The following is a 20,534-nucleotide window of genomic DNA, read 5'->3' on the forward strand; positions in this document are numbered from 1 at the left end:
GCTTTGCATAGCTTGCTCAATCACACAGGAGCTACAGAACAAAGTCTTGATTTTCTCCATTGATTGAGGCTCCTTCCCCTCCTAATCCCCTGGGGAAGGAAGGAAAGAGCCAGAGCTTCCTTTGCCCAGTTCCCTGGAGTCCATGGGAGAAATACAAAAAAAGCACCTTTAAGACCAACAAGTGCTAATGTTTTAAGCAAGTTTTTTTTAAGGGTTTTTTTTTAGCTGTGTTTTTCTATGTCCTTTAAAAAGTTTGTATCTCTGCTATCTAGGTGCACACATGACCCAGACTGACACAGCCTGGTCTGGCCCAACAAGGTCTCATTTATGTCAGATCCGGCCCTCATAACAAATGAGTTCGACACCCCTGAAGAGAGGTGGCTGCTTTGGAAGATGAACTCTATGGCTATATATCCCACTGAGGCCCCTCCCCTCCCCAAACTCTGCTCTCCTCTGGCTGCACCCACAAAATCTTCAGGTTTTTTCCAACCCAGACCTGGCAACCCTACATCAGTCAACCCTCCTTCATTTTTAAACACGTTCGCGGGCATACGCTAACATTAGAATCCTATTGAGAATTATTCCACCATGCTCCCACCGATTTCATTGGGCTTAGACTGGAGTCAGTTGACAGAGGACTGCATGAGTCATCTCCCCTCGGTTGCTTTTCTCCAGGTTCTGAAAGTGCTTAATTTTTTTGTGTTTTGGCTGACTTCCGTAATTGCACGTATAGCCACCGAAACAAGCGTCGCAATTATTCCTCATTCTTCCCATCCAGTTCGGTTTGCCTCTCCTGCCTCTCTTCATTGAGAAGCCTCTTCCTCCCCTCCCGATCCCCCACCTCCTTCCTCGCCTTTTAATGTTTTATGGAAATATGCTTCTCTTTTCTTCACTGGTTCCCACGTCACTTTTTTTGAAAGGACGCAAAGTGTAAAGAGACTAAATTGGTTAGACAACAGAAGGAAAATGGGCACTGATGAGCTGTAGCATCATGCGTTTCATGCCTGCCAGTGTTTGTCAAATAGCTCATCTAGCCCAATCCAGGGGAATCTGCTTGCGCTGAACTCCAAGACAAATGAAACTCCAAACTTCATGCTGAATTAGCGTGAAAAGCCTTAAATAGGTTTTGGGTTTTGACACTTTGAAATTGGTAAATTGTAAGCTGAGCTTCGACAGAATACGTTAGGCGATGGGAGGGGAGGGGGGGGGAGAAAGAACATGCTGTTTCCCCCCTTGATTTATTTTGTCGTTGTTCCTTCAAGAAAATTGAGATGGGCTTTGTTATTCTCCTCTTAAGGTAGAAGAATGGGTGATATCTGGATTGGAGTGTGGTCCATTGGTTCAGGCCGCCGAAAAGAGGTTGTGAGATCTAGGTTCAAGTTGCCTGGAAGCCCACTGGGGTGACCTTGGACCAGTTGCTCTCTCTCAGCCTCACCTACCTCACTGGGTTGTTGTGAGAATGAGCTAGTATGGAAACCAAGGTGTGACATCCTTGGAGGAAGGTTGAGATAAAAATTCCGTAGACTGATGTGAGGTCCAAACCCGCGCCCCCCACCAAGAAAAAACCCAATTCCTTCCCTTCTTCCACCCCACTACCAAACACAGCATGGATCCACTGGTCTCAGAATTGGAAGCAGAAGAACATAAGAGAAGCCATATTGGATCAGACCAATGGTCCATCCAGTCCAACACCCTGTGTCACACAGTGGCCAAAACCCCAGGTGCCATCAGGAGGCCCACCAGTGGGGCCAGAACACTAGAAGCCCTCCTACTGTGCCCACCCCAAGCACCAAGAATACAGAGCATCACTGCCCCTGACAGAGAGTTCCATCAATATGCTGTGGCTAATAGCAAATGATGGTCCTCTGCTCCATGTTTCTCCAGTCCCCTCTTGAAGCTGGCTATGCTTGTATGCCGCCACCTCCTGTGGCAGTGAATTCCACGTGTTAATCACCCTTTGGGTGAAGAAGTACTTCCTTTTATCCGTTCTAATCTGACTGCTCAGCAATTTCATTGAATACCCACAAGTTCTTGTATTGTGAGAAAGGGGGAAAAGTACTTCTTTCTCTACCATTCTCTATCCCATGGAAGAAGAGGAGTTCCGGCACTCAGCTCCTGTTCCTTCCCCAGACTGGCTCTCTCCACAACCCACACCCATCCCACCACTCTCTCTCTGGTCTGAGCTTAGCCTCTTGCTTCTTCCCTGGCTTGGTGTGGCATGGGATTCCCTGGCCCCACCCCCTCCTGGCCTGTATCCAATCCCTTTTCACCTACTCCACCTTGGAGACTATAAAAGGAAAGGGAAGCCCTTCCTGCTTCTTCCCCCTGCAGCCTGCCTCCCTGCCAGGGCAGGGTCCTGCAGCAAGGTTGCCAGCTCTGGATTGGGAAATACCTGGGGATTTCAGGGTGCAGCCCGAAGAGGGTAGGGACCTTCAGTGGGGTACAAGGCCACAGAGTCTAGCTTCCAAAGCAGCCATTTGTCTCCAGATGGACTGATCTCTGTCGACTGGAGATCAGCTGTGATCCCAGGCAGTGTCCCCTCTAAGCTGAGTTAGCGTGAGCTGGCTCACAGATTTCTAGCCTCCAGCTCACACATTTTCGTCTTCGCTCAGGAAGGATGACCCCAGAGCGCAATCATTTATGCAGCGGCTCACCACTTTAATACCAGCAGCTCACCACTTTAATGCCAGTAGCTCACAAAGAAGCATTTTTGCTCACAAGACTCTGCAGCTTAGAGGGAACATTGATCCCAGGTGACCTCCAGACACCACCTGAAGGTTGGCAACCATATCGGGTAGCAGCTGAGCATCACCTCCCAGGAACTGACCTGTCTGTGTACAAACCAGGGCTGAGTTGCTTTAACACCAAAAAAGCTTCCTTGAATCCCACAACGCTAGAAGGGCCTTTACCTTAGCTAGTAGTATGTCCCTGCCATCTGCAGTTGTAGAGGGGAGGTATAAAGAGACTCCTTATGCACTTAGGCTCTGCTCCTGTTCCCAGCCTGAAATAGATTCTCTGGAGCATATATTCTTTAATTGTTCTTTTCATATGGCGAGTCGAAGGGTAATTATCAGCCCGCTGTAGGAAAGGTTCCCTGGCAGATCAAATAAACTCAAATTAGATTATCTTCTGTTAGATAGGAACCACCAGACAGCAAGACAGGTTCTGTTCCCAGGTTTATAAAGAATGCAAAAAGCGAGACAAATAGGCCAAACTGTAAACCTTTTAACAAATTTTAAAATGACTTTTAAAAAGGTTTAAAGGGTTACATAATCTTTTATATTCTTTTTTTACTGTTATAACCCTCGAGTCATCAAATCTTAATGTGCAGACTCTTTGTGGGACTTTTTATGTGGTACTTTTAAGGTTGTTCTAAATGACCTGCATGTTCTTGTCAATGACTGTAATAATAAACTGACTGACACCGAAAAAGCTCAAGCCATGTAGCAGCATTAGTGTTCCATGGGTACCTAGCCTCCATATTATGGAGGCCCACTGATCGGGCTCTTGAAGCATTTATCTGATGGCAGTAGTGAGTCACTGAACCTAGGTCCACCTGAGAACAAGGTAGGAATTTCCTTGGCCATTATGCCTACTCCAGGAGCAGCCTTCTGCTCCCTCTCTTGGTCCATTCTCCTGGACTGTAAAACACAACAAAGCAGGGCTTTCTTTTGTAGCAGGAACTCCTTTGCATATTAGGCCACACACCCCTGATGTAGCCAATCCTCCAAGAACTTACAGGACTCTTAGTGCAGGGCCTATTGTAAGCTCCAGGAGGACTGGCTACCTCAGGGGTGTGTGGCCAATCTGCAAAGGAGTTCCTGCTGCAAAAAAAGCCCTGCAACGAAGTACCACCAACACCATCTACTACACAGCCAGACAAAGTTATCCAGGGTCAGGGACGAGAGGAGTTCTACTTTTTTGCCCCAGCTTCTCTTTTCTTGTGCCATTGTCTCCCCATTAAAATTAACACATCTTTCAATGTCGGTTTTCATTTGGATTGCGCACAAACGGCGTGTGTCATAAAAACACCATATAAATGCAATTTGAGTGATGCAGAAACGGCCAGGACTGTGTAGAAACAGTGCCTAAGAAAGAAAGGAAGAAAAATTGTCAGCATCAATGAAACTCAGGAGAACTGAAATGGATGAATGCGCCGACAGAGACTGTCCCGTCCTGGTAGAAGGCAGAGCAAGCAAGCCTTGCTGAGGAACAAAATGACTCATGGGTTCATACGGGGAGAGACTCATGGGTTCATACAGGGAGTATTGTGTTCAGTTTTGGGCACCACATTTTAAGAAGGATATAGACAAGCTGGAACGGGTCCAGGGGAGGATGACAAAGATGGTCAGGGGTCTGGAGACCAAGTCCTATGAGGAAAGGTTGAAGGAGCTGGGGATGTTTAGCCTGGAGAGGAGGCGGTTGAGAGGTGATAGGATCACCATCTTCAAATACTTGAATGGCTGTCATATAGAGGATGGTGTGGAATTGCTTTCTGTGGCCCTGGAAGGTAGGACCAGAACCAATGGGTTGAAATGAAATCAAAAGACATTAGGAAGAACTTCTTGACCGTTAGAGCGATTCCTCAGTGGAACAGGCTTCCTCGGGAGGTGGTGGGGTCTCCTTCCTTGGAGGTTTTTAAACAGAGGCTAGATGGCCATCTGACAGCGATGAAGATCCTGTGAATTTAGGGGAAAGTGTTTGTGAGTTTCCTGCGTTGTGCAGGGGATTGGACTAGATGACCCTAGAGGTTCCTTCCAACTCTATGATTCTAGGCCCCTGGGTATATATGTGCATGGTTGCTTCCCAATCCTCTGGTGGGTCCCAATTCAAGGCTCCCACTTCCTACACTGAATTAATATTCCAGCAGCCCCCCAGCCAGGTGGTTGAGTACAGCAGGAGAATTTGCTGTAATAATGTCTCAATGAATAACATAAAACACCATAATGTGTGTGCAGGGCTTTTTTGTAGCAGAAACTCCTACACACACACACACACACCCCGATGTAGCCAATCTTCCTGGCACTTATAATAGGCCCTGTAAGAAGAGTCCTGTAAACTCTTGGAGGATTGGCTACAACGGGGGGGGGGGGGGTGTAGCCTAATATGCAAAGGAGTTCCTGCCACAAAAAAAGCCCTGTGCGTGTGTATTTTTTGTTGTGAGTCACATTACGTAGAATTTCCTTAGGAATAACAGGCATATGTAAATACCACAATACAAGAATAATTCAGAATATAACCTCAAGGGCACAAAGAATAATGTCACTAGTGGCAATATAACATTTTCAAGCAGTCAATACAATATAAACACCCACATTCAAGATGGTATTCAAAATCCATTCTGCTGTTCATACAAGAATCCTAGGTATCTATCTCGTTACGAATACTCTTCTTCAGTGAACCTACTGTGTTGACTAAATTGGTCCCTAGTAAATTACGACAATTTTCCACAATGCCCCAATATTTCCAATTCTATTTCATTTTGTCTAGCAAGGCGCCCTTAAGGATTTCTTCATCACAGAGACAAGCATCTCAACCAAGCCATGAATTGGAATTACAATAAATTTTCAGTCTGCAGAGGCTAGACGGCCATCTGACAGCAATGCTGGTTCAATGACTCCTTATGCATTCAGGCAGACCGTGAGAGGGTGGGCAAGAAGGGATGAGCCAGTGCTCAGCTCTTGTGGCCCTCAGCCAGAATACAGAGCATCCCTGCCCCAGACAAAGCGTTCCAACAATATGCTGTGGCTAATAGCCACTGATGGACCTCTGCTCCATACGCTTATCCATTCCCCTCTTGAAGCTGGCTATGCTTGTAGCCGCCACCACCTCCTGTGGCAGTGAATTCCATGTGTGAATCACCCTTTGGGTGAAGAAGTCCTTCCTTTTATCTGTTCTTCTAACCCGGCTGCTCAGCAATTTCATTGAATGTTTACGAGTTCTCGTATTATGAGAAAGAGGGGAAAGTACGTCTTTCTCTACCGCTATCCCCTGCATAATCTTGTAAATCTCTATCATGTCACCCCTCAGTCGACATTTCCCCAGGCTAAGGAGCCCCAAGCGTTTTAACCTTCCTTGAAAAGGGCATAGAGTGGGATCAGACAAAAGTAGGCTGGCTAGTGGATGAGAAGGAGAGAAGGAAGCAAGAAAGGGGAAAAGGGTACAGGTGCTCTCAGGGAAGTGTGAAAGATGGGAGAAGAGGGTGTGGCGGAACCGGCCCGATTCTGCTTTCAGACCCGGTCCCGTCAGCTTCCTTTTGAGTTGCCAACTCCTGGAGGGAGCTTATCCTCTTCCCACCACTTGGGCACGCTGCCACCACCTGTTCAGTTTAGGGGTTCTTGGCCTCAAGGTCCTCTGCCAACCCAGCATCTAGTTATGACAGAGACCAAAGTCCTTCTTTGGGAGACCCCTGGAGGATTGGCACCCTTGCCAACTGCATGCCTTCCCCCTTTTCTGGACTCCTCTCTTGCAGTAGTGTGGTCTAAGGTGGTTGGGGAACCTATGTGGTACAGAGGGACTACCTTTTTAAACAGACAAAACATTTATTTAAAATTTATAGCTATATACAGGCATTTTTAAATACAGGGTGAACAGAAGTAATAAATGAAAGTAGGGATAAACGCTCTTTCTTTCCCTAATATATAACTGGCCCTGACCATACCACCCAGAACCGACTCACCAGTCACCAAGACTCAAATCAAACTCAAACTGACTGTCAGCTTCCCCTGACAACTTTTAACTGCCTGTTTCCCTCCAAAAACCTCTAATATAAAACCCAGTTCCTGCCCAGGAACTGGTTTTCCCTTCTGCAGCCTTCTGGGAGACCAACCTGAAAGACTTCCTGTCTCTCTAGGAGGCCTCCTCAGAAGTGCTGCTTCCCGACAGGAGGGAAGGGGGAAGGAGGAATAGACTAGGCTAAAGCCTTGCTTAGAGTTTTATAGACTCCTCTAGCCAACACTCAGACTAGCACAGGCCTAAAATGGTGTTTCTCCACAGAGGGAAATGAGCTTCCCCTAGCAAGTCCTTACAGGTCCTCTGCTTGTTACATTATAGATGCACGTATAATACTGCAAGACCCAGTTATTGCCTTCCTTTCTACTTTGCTTGTCTTCCCGCTCTGTAAGGGCCTAAATAAAGACTCATAAAGCGATCAAAGTGACAAATGCACAAAAAAAGTGACATCATTTTCCTCTCCTCCATTTTACCCTCACAAGAAATCTTCGAGGCAGGTTACTCCCTCTAAGTGGTGGAGTCTTGTGAGCAAAAATTCTGCTTTGTGAGCTATTGGCACTGCAGTTGTGAGCTGCTGCCTAAATTAGTTTGCTCTGGAGCCATTTTTCCTGAGCTGAGACAAAAATGGGTGAGCCGGAGGCTGAAAAAACTGTGAGCTAGCTTACACTAGCTCAGCTTAGAGGGAACGCTGGTTAGGATGAGAAATGTGTGATTGGCCCAAAGTCACCCAGAGTGGGGATTCGACCGACCGTGGGTCTTCCAGAACCCAGTCTGACACTTTAACCACTGTACCACACTGCCTATTTGACTCCGAAGGCTCACCAATGTTCAATGCTCGGGGTTGAGAACTTTTGTTGTCAGTCAGCTTCTCCCTCTTCGTATTGCGCCAGTGCCAATTTCATCCTGGAAATCAAAGCACACCAGGCAATCCGGTTCCTGGATGCTGCAAGAAATGAATGCTCACCGTTTTGAATAAGATCGTTTTGCAAGATTTGAGTTTTCATCAAGGGCGGGGGGAGTCATTTCCTTGATGCCTTCCCCCCCTTTCTCTCCCATTGTCCTGGATCTTTGATTGATGTTCTGCCCTTTAATAGGCTTTGGCCACCTACTCAGTACACGTGTGCATTTTTCTCATTTTTGATTTCTGCGGCTGAATATTGCAATCTCAAAGGTCTGTCAGCGGATGCGAATCAGCACCATGTCATTAATCGGACTTTGCTCCATCCAACTGCACGTCTCTAGAAGCTGCCTCTTTTTACCTGTTTCTCAGATTACAGTAAAGTTTCCAGGCAGTTTTATTCTTTTACTTCTTGCATTTTTTATTTTATCCTAGCCATAAGGAACTCTGTGTGGTATACACGCCCCCCCCCCCAATTTTGCCCTCACAATCACAGGGTTGCTGTGAGGGAAAAATTGGGAGAAAGAGAGAAAGCCAGGGAGAAAGAGTGGACTTAGTACTGAACTAGAGTTGGGGCACCTGCAGAGGTGGAATTCTAGCAGGAGTTCCTTTGCATATTAGGCCACACACCCCTGATGTAGCCAATCCTCCAAGAGCTTACAAAAAAGAGCCTTGTAAGCTCTTGGAGGATTGGCTACATCAGGGGTGTGTGGCCTAATATGCAAAGGAGCTCCTGCTAGAATTCTATCCCTGGGCACCTGTATTTAATTTTTGATTGTTGCGAAATTCACTGGGAGGCCTTGAGTCACCTTGGGAAAAGGGTGAGATAAAAACATAAATAAGAATAACAATGGACCCAGTGAGTTTCATGGCGCAGTGAGAATTTTAATCTTGATCTCCCCAATCTGAGGACACCAGTACAAGACACTTCTCCCCCCTTTTTTATGGAGAGAGATCTAGCATCTTGTGGTGTTTTGCAAGCGCACCCACAAAAAGAGGGGGAAAGAAACTAAACCAACCAAGCAAAAACCTTCACAGGAAGTTCAGAAAACTAGTAAGGGGCCCAAAGTTAAAACATCAATAGTTATAGACAAACGTACATGTGTTTATTTCAGAAACATATTTTTTAAAAAACCTTGTAAGCACCCCAATAAAGACTCATAAAGTAATCCAAGTAACAAATGGACAAAAAGGAACTATATATGACCTGATGCGTTTCAGCCCAAAAGAGCCTTCTTCAGAAGACAAATAGTACAGAATACAACAGAGTCCCTGTTATACTTGTAAGGCCATAAACAACTGACATAAGGACCCAAAACTGAATGTTCCGATCTGGAATTGAATGACACAAAAACAATTTTGTTTTTTTTGATGGGGGATGCATTTGGCCTTGTGTCAGTAGCAAATACATATACTGGAGGGAGTAATATTGCCAATACATACCTTCCATTTTAGGTCCTAAGAGTACAAGTAAAATCCCCTTATCTGAACCAATGTAACATCAATGTGTATCAGTCACACTTAAGGTACGATTTGGAGGGGATGCTTTTGAAATCCTTCTATTCAGACTTTCGTCCAGGCTTTTGGTGTTCTGAATGAACGAACCTTGCATCTGAAATGAAACCGATGCATTAGGAATTGTGTCTTGTCCTGTTTCCTTTTAGTTCTACTACCATAGGATGTAGTAATGGCCACTCATTTATTCTGCTTGAAAAGGGGATCAGACAAATTCATGGTCTATCAACAGCTACTAGTTACAGTGACTAAATAGAATCTTTGTGTCCAAAGGTAGCATTTCTCAGAAGACCAGTGCAAGAGGGCAGCTCTATCAGAAGGCCGGGCCCTGCTGGTAGCCCTTTCCAGGGGCGGCTGGTTAAACAGGATGTGAAACAAGATGGTGGATTAGATGGACTACTGATCTGATACCTTATGACTTCTCACATTTCTTCTGTAAGAGTGTAGAAAATTGGAGAAGGTTCAGAGAAGACCAAGGCATTTTTTTGTAAAAAAAAAGCCCAGCAGGAACTTATTTGCATATTAGGCCACACCCCTGACACCACAATTGTTTTACTCAGGGCTTTTCTGTAGGAAAAGTCCAGCAGGAACTCATTTGCCTATTAGGCCACACCCCGTGACACCAAGCCAGCCGGAACTGCGTTCCTGTGCGTTCCTGTTATAAAAAAGAAGAAACAACAAAGATGTTTGGGGAGCTGGAAAACAAGTCTAAGGAAGAAAAGGTGGAGGAACTGTGTAGGTTTAGCCTGGAGAACTGGAGACAGACGAGGCATGTGACTGTACTCTTCACATGCCTTGAAGGACTATCTCACAGAGCAAAGGCTCTTTCTCTGTTGCTCCAGAGGGCAAAGGTGGATTAAGACACAGGAGCTGAAGACACCGGAGGAGATATTTCACTTTAGGAGAAGAAGCTTCCTAATGGTAAGAGCTGTTTGGTGATGGAACCATTTTCCTGGAAATCTGTGAGGGATGCTGTAGCTGCTAATTCTCTTCATAGAGCAGGACAATAGCCTAGAAAATACTTTCCAATACTATGATTCTATGAATTCATATTAGGTTTGCCAGCTCTGTGTTGGGAAATAGCTGGAGGTTTTGGGGGTGGAGCCTGGGGAGGGTGGGGTTTAGGAAGGGGAGGGTCCTCAGCAGGATATAATGCTGCAGAATCCAGCCGCCAAAGCAGCCATTTCCTCCAAGTGAACTCATCTTGGTCATCTGGAGATCATTTGTAATAGCAAGAGATCTCTAGGTACCATCTGGAGAATAAGAACCTTAATTCATATGCATGTTTTCTCCCCATATTGCAGCCTGAGTAAACAAATGCATCTTCCCCTTGGAACCAAAAGCTTAATCCATTTAGCACCTTTAGACAGCTGAGGGGAAGCCATTCTGCACCTAGGGGCCACCACAAACATGGCCCTTCCCCTCATAGCCATCTGCCTTCCCCATAAAAAAGAAGGGATGCATGTCAGAGCTGAAAAAGTTTATCTCAGTTGTAGGGTTGCTAATCCCCAGGTGGGGGCAGGAGATCCCCTGGTTTGTAGACCCTCCCCCCCCTCTTCAGGGTCGTCAGAAAGCGGGGGGAGGGAAGGGAAATGTCTGCTGGGAACTCTATTATTCCCTATGAAGATTTATTCCCATAGAAAATCATGGAGAATTGATCCATGGGTATCTTGGGCTCTGAGGGGGCTGTTTTTTGGGGTAGAGGCACCAAATTTTCAGTAAAGTATCTAGTGCCTCTCCCCAAAATACCCCCCAAGTTTCAAAAAGATTGGACCAGGGGGTCCAATTCTATGAGCCCCCAAAAGAAGGTGCCCCTATCCTTCATGATTTCCTATGGAAGGAAGGCATTGAAAAGGTGTGCGGTCCCTTTCAATGTGATGGCCAGAACTCCCTTTGGAGTTCAATTATGCTTGTCACAGCCTTGATCTTGGCTCTACCCCTAATGTCGCCTGGCTCCACCCCCAAAGTCCCCAGATATTTCTTGAATTGGACTTGGCAACCCTACTCGGTTAATGGACAGGCAAACACTGGAGGAAGCAATCCTTCAAGTGCCTGTTCTTGAACCATTTAGCTATGACCATGTGTGTTTTTTTTTAAGTAGAAACACAGTTCTGGCTAGCTTGATGTCAAGGGGTATGGCCTAATAGGCAAATGAGTTCCTGCTGGCTTTTTCTACCCAAAAAAGCCCTATTTATGACAGTCCTGAATTACAACGGTCTGGAAGATAGATCCCAGTAGGCAGCCGTGTTGGTCTGAAGCACGAGGACAAAGCAGTAGACAAGTTCACCTTTAAGACCAACTCAGTTTTATTCAGAATGTAAGCTTTCGTATGCTCGTAAGCAGACTTCATCAGACAAAATGGGAATGGCACGGAAGCAGCAATTCTTAATATAAGTGGGCAGTCTCAGAAACAGCACACCAACCCTCTGGAAAGATGAGTTTGATTCTAGCTTTGGCCTCATGTTCTCTGGAAGGATACAATATATTTCTTGCCATGGTGGTGGCCGTTTACTGTGTCCCCTACAGAAACAACTGAGCAATAATAATAAAGAAAGAAGAGGAGATCTCGCAGAAATGTCTCTCTGTATTGCTAAGTGGGACTATGCCTGTAAAACAGCATTCAAAACATTCGCTTACAAGGTGGCTTTATGTAAGAGCAGGGCTCTTTCTCTCCAAAGAGAGACAGGGCCCATTTGTCAGCCCCAAAGAGGCGAGAGATGCCACCGCCACGTTACACAGCAACGGTGGCGATAAACAGCCTTTTCTCATTCAGCCCAGAGATAACGGGCAGGTGTTTCATATTGTAAATACGTATTGCTCATTACCTGCGCTTCCCAATTGGAAGGCAATAACTGGTACCCTGAAGACAGAGGACCATTTGTATTAAATTTGGTGGCGCCAATGGTTTCGAGGCGCTGACCTGGAAATGAACTTCGCCATGGTTCTGCTAAGCTGTGCCTTTTTTGTTTACAGTGTTGTCGTCAGAGCACTTAGACACTGGCTTTGTCGGATGGCCAGGAGCCAAAGAGCTACTCTTTGTGCTCTAAGGCCTAGTGTAATTCTCATTCTTGTTTCCTCCCTTTGAAGAGCAGAACTTTTGCGCCGTTATACCAGGGATTTTTTTGAGCGGGAACACATAGGAATGCAGTTCTGGCTGGCTTGGCACAAGGGGGTGTGGCCCAGGGCTCTTTTCTAGCAGGAGCTTCTCTGCATATTAGGCCACGCCCCCCATGTAGCCAATCCTCCAAGAGCTTAGAGGGCTCTTCATACAGGGCCTACTGTGAGCTCCAGGAGGATTGGCTACATCAGAGGGGTGTGGCCTAATATGCAGAGGAGCTCCTGCTAGAAAAAGAGCCCTGGTGTGGCCTAATATGCAAACGAGTTCTTGCTGGGCTTTTCCTACAAAAGGCCCCCCTGTGTGAAACAATGGTGATGTCAGAGGGTGTGGCCTAATATGCAAATTAGTTTCCGATGGGCTTTTTCTACAAAAGATGCCCTGCATTATACAAACTGAATCTGAGATCCTCTGTCATTTCAAAATTGATTTGCTGTGTGACACGAGGGTGTGCTGGGGGGGGGGGGGGGCGGTGTGCAGCTCAGGGGCAGAGCATCTGCTTTAGAAACAGAAGGTCTAAGCTTCAGTTCCTGCATCGACAGCAAAAAAACAGAGGGTCTTTTGGAACCTTCGGCTAAAGATGCTGAAGATTGAAACTGAGTGCTTCTGTATTGAGAACCAGTCTGGTGTAGTGCTTTTTGCCCACATTCTGGGAGAATCAGGCTCAGATCCTGATTCTGCCATGGAAGCCTGCTGGTTGACGTTGAGCCAGCTGCATGCTCTCAGCCTAACCTACCTCACAAGATTATAGATCAAGATGGGTAGCCATGTTAGTCTGTCTGTAGCAGATTAATGCGCCTTACATTAATGCAAATGAGAACGCAGCTTGCTGGGGGTAAAGTGTAGATGACTGGGGAAGGCAATGGCAAACCACCCCGTAAAAAAGTCTGCTGTGAAAATGTCGTGATGTGACATCACCCCAGAGTTGTGCTTGCACAGGGGACTACCTTTACCTTTTTTAAACATTATATTTATACTTAGGAACAAGCCATTCCTGAACCTCTTCTCTAACCAGATGCAAAAGCCTTCTGGATTTTGATGGCAAAATGTTCTCAATACCACTTGCGTGTTTAATTTAGGAGCAAGCCAGTCCTGAACCTCTTCTCTAACCAGTTGCAAAAGCCTTCTGGATTCTGCTGGAGAGCATTTTGCCAGCAAAATTCAGAAGGCTTTTGCATCTGGTTAGCCAACACATCAAAGTGGTTGTTTGTATTTCTTTTAACATGAACTGTGATCCCAGGTTGCTTTTTTCCCTGTTTTATCTAGGAAGCAAAGCAAGCGCTGGTCTCCAGTAGCCGAGGGTTTGAAATCGTGTTCCTTCATGGACAGCAGTGAACTGAGGACAGTTAAACCTTCATGGTTGGGTCAACGGGAGATCTAGGGGGAAGCTTTATCTAGGGAAGTCCCCCTACTTGCTCAGTTTCTCTGCCTTTCATTGTGATTCTGGACTAAGAGGTCATGACTCATCCTGCCTTCTCTCCATCGTAGGACTTACGGAAAATTGTCTCTGAGCTGGAAAGTAGACACACACAACAGTGCAAGAATATGTAAAGCAAACTGCTTTCCTAAACCCCCTGCAAAAGAAGGCAGTGATACCTTTGCCATATTTGTTTGTTTATAATTTAAATTTATCGACTGCCATTCCAGAGCTTGGGCAGTGAACAACAGTAAAAACCAGGGGTGGCCAAACTGTGGCTTGGGAGCCACATGTGGCTCTTTCACCCATATTGTGTCTCTTAAAGCCTCCACTGCACCATTGACCAGCCTGGAGAAGGCATTTCTCTCTTTAAATCACTTCTCCAAGCCAAGCCAGCTAATGGCTTGGAGAATGCATTTAAAATTGCTTTCTTTCCACCTCTCTCTCTCCCCATCTATTTCCTTCCTTCCTTCCTTCCTTCCTTCCTTCCTTCCTTCCTTCCTTCCTTCCTTCCTTCCTTCCTTCCTTCCTTCCTTCCTTCCTTCCTTCCTTCCTTCCTTCCTTCCTCCCTCCCTTCCTTCCTCCCTCCCTCCCTCCCTCCCTCCCTCCCTCCCTCCCTTCCTTCCTTCCTTCCTTCCTTCCTTCCTTCCTTCCTTCCTTCCTTCCTTCCTTCCTTCCTTCCTTCCTTCCTTCCTTCCTTCCTTCCTTCCTTCTCTCAAACATCTGACGTGTATTCTTTGTGGCTCTTACATTAAGCAAGTGTGGCCACCCCTGGTAAAAACCATACATTAAAACAATTCTGACAATTCCATAAATAACTTAAACAGTCCCCCATGGCACTAAAACTTCAAGTTCCAAAATTATGTCAGTGTCCTGCAGGAGAGGTAGAGAGAGAGCAAGATGGGGGGGGAGTGCCAGATAAGATGGTTCCCAATCACCTGGCAGAACATCTCTGTCTTACACACCCTGTGGAAATGCATGAGGTCCTAGAGGGTGCAGATGGTACGTGGCAGAGAGTTCCACAAGGAAAGCCAGGTGTCTTTTGGGCTGGGGATCACCAGTAAGTTGTTCTCTGTGGAGAGTAAAGCTCTTTGGGGGACATACAAGAGGAGGAGGTCCCAAAGATGCATGGAGTCCCAGACCACTCAAGGTCTTGAAGGTCAATTCAGGTGGCGAGACAGGAAGGAGGCCAGTTGCCTCGTCTGACATAGCTGGGAAAACACCATCTTGGCAACATTCATGATCTGGGCCTCCATGGATAGGTATCCAGAACCAGACAGTTTGCATCAGTATTAAGAGCTCACCGTCAAGCGTAGGAAGTTGGCACCCCCAATTCTGAATTCCAGTCAGCCAGCCACAGAGCTTCCATTTTGGTTGGATAGAGTCTCAGACGACTCTTTTTCAGCCATCCCACCATGGCTTCCAATCCCTCGGCCAGGTTTTGTGGGGTTGTTCAGATGGCCACCCACTGACAAATACAGCTTGAGTGTCATCAGCATACTGGCGACACCCTAGCCGGAAACTCTGCACCAGCTAGGTGGGGAAGGTGCATATTTGGCTGTCCGTTGCATTTTACAGCAGACAGAAATGATCTCCCATCCTCCAATACTGTTTTTCTGCAAGCGTTTAGGGATGTCACTCACTGCCAGAAAGTTCAGTCCATCAATTTTTTTAAAAAAAACAAGTGGATTGATTATATCGGCATATGCTTGCAATGTGTCACTCTGGAGAAAATGCAGATATTTTCAAAATGACACATGTTTGTGTTATAACAGCTCCTGTCATGGAAGAGGCATTACTACTGCTGGGCAGGACAAGGGGAAATGCCCCTTCTACTAGGCCGGCGGCCACGACAGGCGCTCCAGACCTCACAAATCATGTGCTCAAAAGTCAAACATGCCCTGCTTGCAATGCACGTTTTATCTCAAGGTGACCATCCCTCGTGCAGGCGCGGGGGAACTGTTCACAATGCAAAATAAGCCCTGCTTTGAAGGTCTCTCTGTCTGCGTAGCTGACAGCTGTCACTTCCAGAACAGTTGCTGCTATTGGTACAGTCTTATTAATCAAGCCTCAAAGGATGGGGGCTATAGGCCACCAATGCTCACGTTGGGATAAAGATTTGGTAGCCTTCCAGGTGACAAGAGAGCCCTGTTTTTCACTCGCATCCAGTCTGTGACAATGAGTTCCACCTGTTAGTTACATGAAGATGGCCAGGGCTTTTTTGGTAGCAGGAACTCCTTTACAGAGAGCCAGTTTGTTGTAGAGGTTAAATGTGTGGACTCTTATCTGGGAGAACCGGGTTTGATTCCCCACTCCTTCACATGCACCTGTTAGCATGGCCTTGGGTCAGCCATAGCTCTGGCAGAGGTTGTCCTTGAAAGGGGCAGCTGCTGTGAGAGCCCTCTCCAGCCCCACCCACCTCACAGGGTGTCTGTTGTGGGGGAGGAAGGTAAAGGAGATTGTGAGCCGCTCTGAGACTCTGAAATACGGAGCGGAGGGCGGGATATAAATCCAATTTCTTCTTCTTCTTTACATATTATGCTGCAGCCCCCCCCCCCCCGGTGTAGCCAATCCTCCAACAATCCTGTAAGAAGAGCCCTGTAAGCTCTTGAAGAATTGGCTACATCAGAGGGGTGTAACCTAATATGCAAAGGAGCTCCTGCTACAAAAAAAGCCCTGCGGATGCCTCGTCTTTTGTCTGTGCTGCCCAGCCACTTGACTGGTTGTCCTGAGATGGAGACGGCTCTCTCTGTCCAAAACAACCAGGAATGATTTTTAGGACTCTTTGGCTGTCTCTGCCCTTCTAGCTCTAACTGAAATTGACAGAAAGTGCGGCCTGCTTGCTTGTTCCATGGCCTTCCAGGTACTTGAAAAGAACTTGAATCGGTTCCTTGGAGGCCACCGCTTGTGTTTGATGGGTATTCAGGTTGAGGGACTGTAACCTGCGTGACTGTGACATGCTGTTGAGTTAGGATTGCCAAGTCCAATTCAAGAAATATCTGGGGACTTTGGGGGTGGAGCCAGGAGACATTGGGGCGGAGCCAGGAACAAGGGTGTGACAAGCATAATTGAACTCCAAAGGGAGTTCTGGCCATCACATTTAAAGGGACAGCACACCTTTTAAAATGTCTTCCTTCCATAGGAAATAATGAAGGATAGCGGCACCTTCTTTTGGGTCTCATAAAATTGGACCCCCTGGTCTAATCATTTTGAAACTTAGGGGGTACTTTGGAAAGAGGCACTAGATACTATACTGAAAATTTGGTGCCTCTACCTCAAAAAAGAGCTCTCCCAGAGCCCCCGAAACCTCCAGATCAATTCCCCTGTGAGAATCGATCTCCACATAGGGAATAATGAAGTGCTCAGCAGACGTTTCCCTCCCCCCCCATTTCTGGCGACTCTGAAGCGAGGGATTGGCCTCTCTACTCACAAGTTGCTGCCAACTTCTTCAAAGTAACACAGACACACCATCCCAAGAGGAAGCCTTTCAATCGGAGCCTGAAGCCTCCAGAGGTAGAAAGGCACATGGTCTTCTGGGGGTGGGGCTTCCCCCCGCCGGTCAGCTGACTGGGGGCGGGAAGGACCCTGGGAAAGCGGAAGATCCCCCGCTGGGACCTGGGGATTGGCAATCCTATGTTGAGTCACCACAGCTGTATTATGGCATCAAGGGGTTTTTCAAGCAAATGATTAAGAAGATTAAGATTGTCTTCCTCTGCAGAGTCTTCCTTGGTAGTCTCTCATCTGAGAACTAATCCTGTTTACAGCAACCCCAGCCAAGGCAAGTGGGAAGCAGAGGTGGTTGGCCATGGCCTTTTTCTGCAGAGTCTTTGATGGTCTCCCATCCAACAATTGACTCTTCTTACAGCAACCCCAGCAAGGGGCTTCTAAGGCAAGGGAGAAGCATAGGTGGTTTGCCAGGGCCTTCCTCTGCAGAGTCTTCCTTGGTGGTCTCCAACCCTTACAGCAATCCCAGCAAGGGGCTTTTCAGGCAAGGGAGAAGCAGACGTGATTTACCATGGCCTTCCTCTGCACGGCCTTCCTTGGTGGTCTCCATCTGAGTACCGACCTTGCTTAGCTCTGAGATAGGGCTATACCATACTACCTTCCCTCCAGCTTGGTGTACAAACTTGGGGTAGTGGTGAAGAGCAGCCGACTCTAATCTGGAGAACCTGGTTTGATTCCCCACTCCTCCACCTGAAGCCAGCTGGGTGACCTTGGGTCAGTCGCTGTTCTTTCATAGCTCTCTCAGCCCCATCTGCTTCACAGGGTGTCTGTTGTGGGGAGAGGAAGGAGACTGTCAGTTACTCTGAAACTCCTTCAGGTAGTGAAGGCTGGGGTATAAAACCAATTCTTCTCCTCCTCCTCCTCCTCCTGAGGAGGATCTACTCAGGCTTATTCTAGCTGAAGTTATAGAGAGATAGAAGAATGGATGGGAAGGAAGGAAGGAAAGGACTATGGAAGAAGAAAAAGAAGAAGAAGAAGAAGAAGAAGATGATATTGGATTTATATCCCGCCCTCCACTCCAAAGAGTCTCAGAGCGGCTCACAATCTCCTTTACCTTCCTCCCCCACAACAGACACCCTGTGAGGTGGGTGGGGCTGAGAGAGCTCTCCCAGCAGCTGCCCTTTCAAGGACAACCTCTGCCAGAGCTATGGCTGACCCAAGGCCATTCCAGCAGCTGCAAGTGGAGGAGCAGGGAATCAAACCCAGTTCTCCCAGATAAGAGTCCGCACACTTAACCACTACACCAAACTGACTCACATAGATCCCTTCCCCTAATAACAGCACCTTTCCTCAGTCAAAGATACTGTCCCATGTTGCAAGACACTCATTCCACAAGATCCAATTCTACGTATATCTCTCCTCCCCACCCCAATAATTAACCTTTTTTAAAAAAAACAACCCAAATCTCTCTCTCTCTCCTTAGTCCAAGCAAAGACTTTGCAACCCTGGAAAGCGCCTTGACAAAGCGTCTCCATCTCTCAGTCGGTTGCAGCGCCAAGTAATTAAAGGAAGGATGGCAGAGCGATGTCCGACCGGGGTGTTTGTCATGCTTCCATGACAGCTGGGTGACACCAGAAGCAAATGGGAAAAGACATTTGTATTTTACTTATTCATTCTCCCTCCCTTTCTCTCTCTTTTCTGCCTCCCCTCCACACCTGTCTGTCCTGTGTAAAAACTAGAAGGACTGTGTGTGTGGAAATCCGCGTGCCGAGGAAAACCAGAATGGGTGTCAGGATGCTTCAAAGCATGACCCAAGTTTAATCTGTTGCAAAGTGACTGCTCGGGGAATGCTGCTGCAGTGATACATTTCAAAGCTGTTTTGCTTTCCCTTCTCTGCGGAGGCAATGTGTCACTCCTACTGAGGAAACGGCTATATCGCACCGCTTCTTAAAATGGGTTCCCAAATAGTGCAGCTTTAAAGGTATTTGACTTCCATGGGTTATGTTGTTGTTCAGACACACAGCCGTGTCTGACTCTTTGTGACCCCGTTTTTCCAGCATCGGACTTTCCTTTCACCATCGGACACATCCACAGCTGAGCGTCCTTTTGGCTTTGGCCCAGCCGCTTCACTCTTTCTGTGGTTACTTGTACTTGCCCTGTGCTCTTCCCCAGTAGCATATTGGGCACCTTCTGACCTGAGGGGCTCATCTTCCAGTGCCATATCTTTTAGCCTTTTGTTACTGTCCATGGGGTTTTCTTGGCAAGGATATTGGAGTGGGTGTGGCCTAATATGCAAACGAGTCCCTGCTGGGCTTTTTCTACAAAAAAGCCCTATGCGAAACAATGGTGACATCAGGGGGTGTAGCCTAATATGCTAACAAGTCCCTGCTGGGCTTTTTCTACAAAAGAGCCGTGTGCGAAACAATGGTGATGTCAGGGTGTGTGGCCTAATAAGTAAATGAGTTCCTGCTGGGCTTTCTCTGCAAAAAAGCCCTGTGTGAAACAATGGTGATGTTAGGGTGTGTGTGGCCTAATATGCAAATGAGTTCCTGCTGGGCTTTTTCTACAAAAAAAGCCCTGCAGCTTGCCCAGCTCAGTTGAATTCATAAATCTAAATGGAGTTGAATCCCAGAAGCTAAATGAAGGGCGTCACCCTCTAGCCAATTATCTCTTGGGGGAGGGGGAAAACAAACAGTTTACAGTGTTTATATGTTGTAAATATCGTTGTTGTTTTTAAAGAAAACCCTTATCTTCTTTTATTGCATTCATTGTGTCCCTATTTCAGTTGACACTCCAGTTACAAAACCCCAGATGGCCTAAAAGAGCATGTTGATGTTCCGCTTCCACTCCTGATAATTTCTCTAGGGGGGCTTCGTGTCCCGACCGTGAAGATTTTCACCTTGGAACTGATGAAGCTAATTTAAACGAATCCCTTCCGTGTAATGAAGCACCAGGTGATGGATCATATTCAAATGCGATCTGACACTGGGAGAGAAGGGTGGGGGAGGGGGTTGGGAAACGTTGGCTGATGAATGGGGGAAGCCACATCCAGCCTTCCATTGCAGTTAGAAATATTTTGCTCATTCCACTTCGTTTATCACACCAATGCAATATTGGCTGTCCCAATGTTCATTCGTTATGAGACCAATCAAGAGCAATTTCTCCCCATAAGCTTGAATTTTAAAAATAGATGTTTTCTTGCTTTGTGGATCTTGAAACTTTAGACCAGAGGCGTTGAACTCATTTGTTATGAGGGCCGGATCTGACATTAATGAGCCAGGCCATGTGTGTCTTAAAATGTAATGCCAGATAGCGGAGATATAAACTTTATAAAGGACACAGAAAAACACAAAGGTTTTTTTTAAAAAAAAAACCCTTAAAATAAAATATGCTTAAAATTTAAAATAAAATAT

The sequence above is a fragment of the Heteronotia binoei genome, chromosome 11 (assembly GCF_032191835.1).
Source record: "Heteronotia binoei isolate CCM8104 ecotype False Entrance Well chromosome 11, APGP_CSIRO_Hbin_v1, whole genome shotgun sequence".
NCBI lineage: Eukaryota > Metazoa > Chordata > Lepidosauria > Squamata > Gekkonidae > Heteronotia > Heteronotia binoei.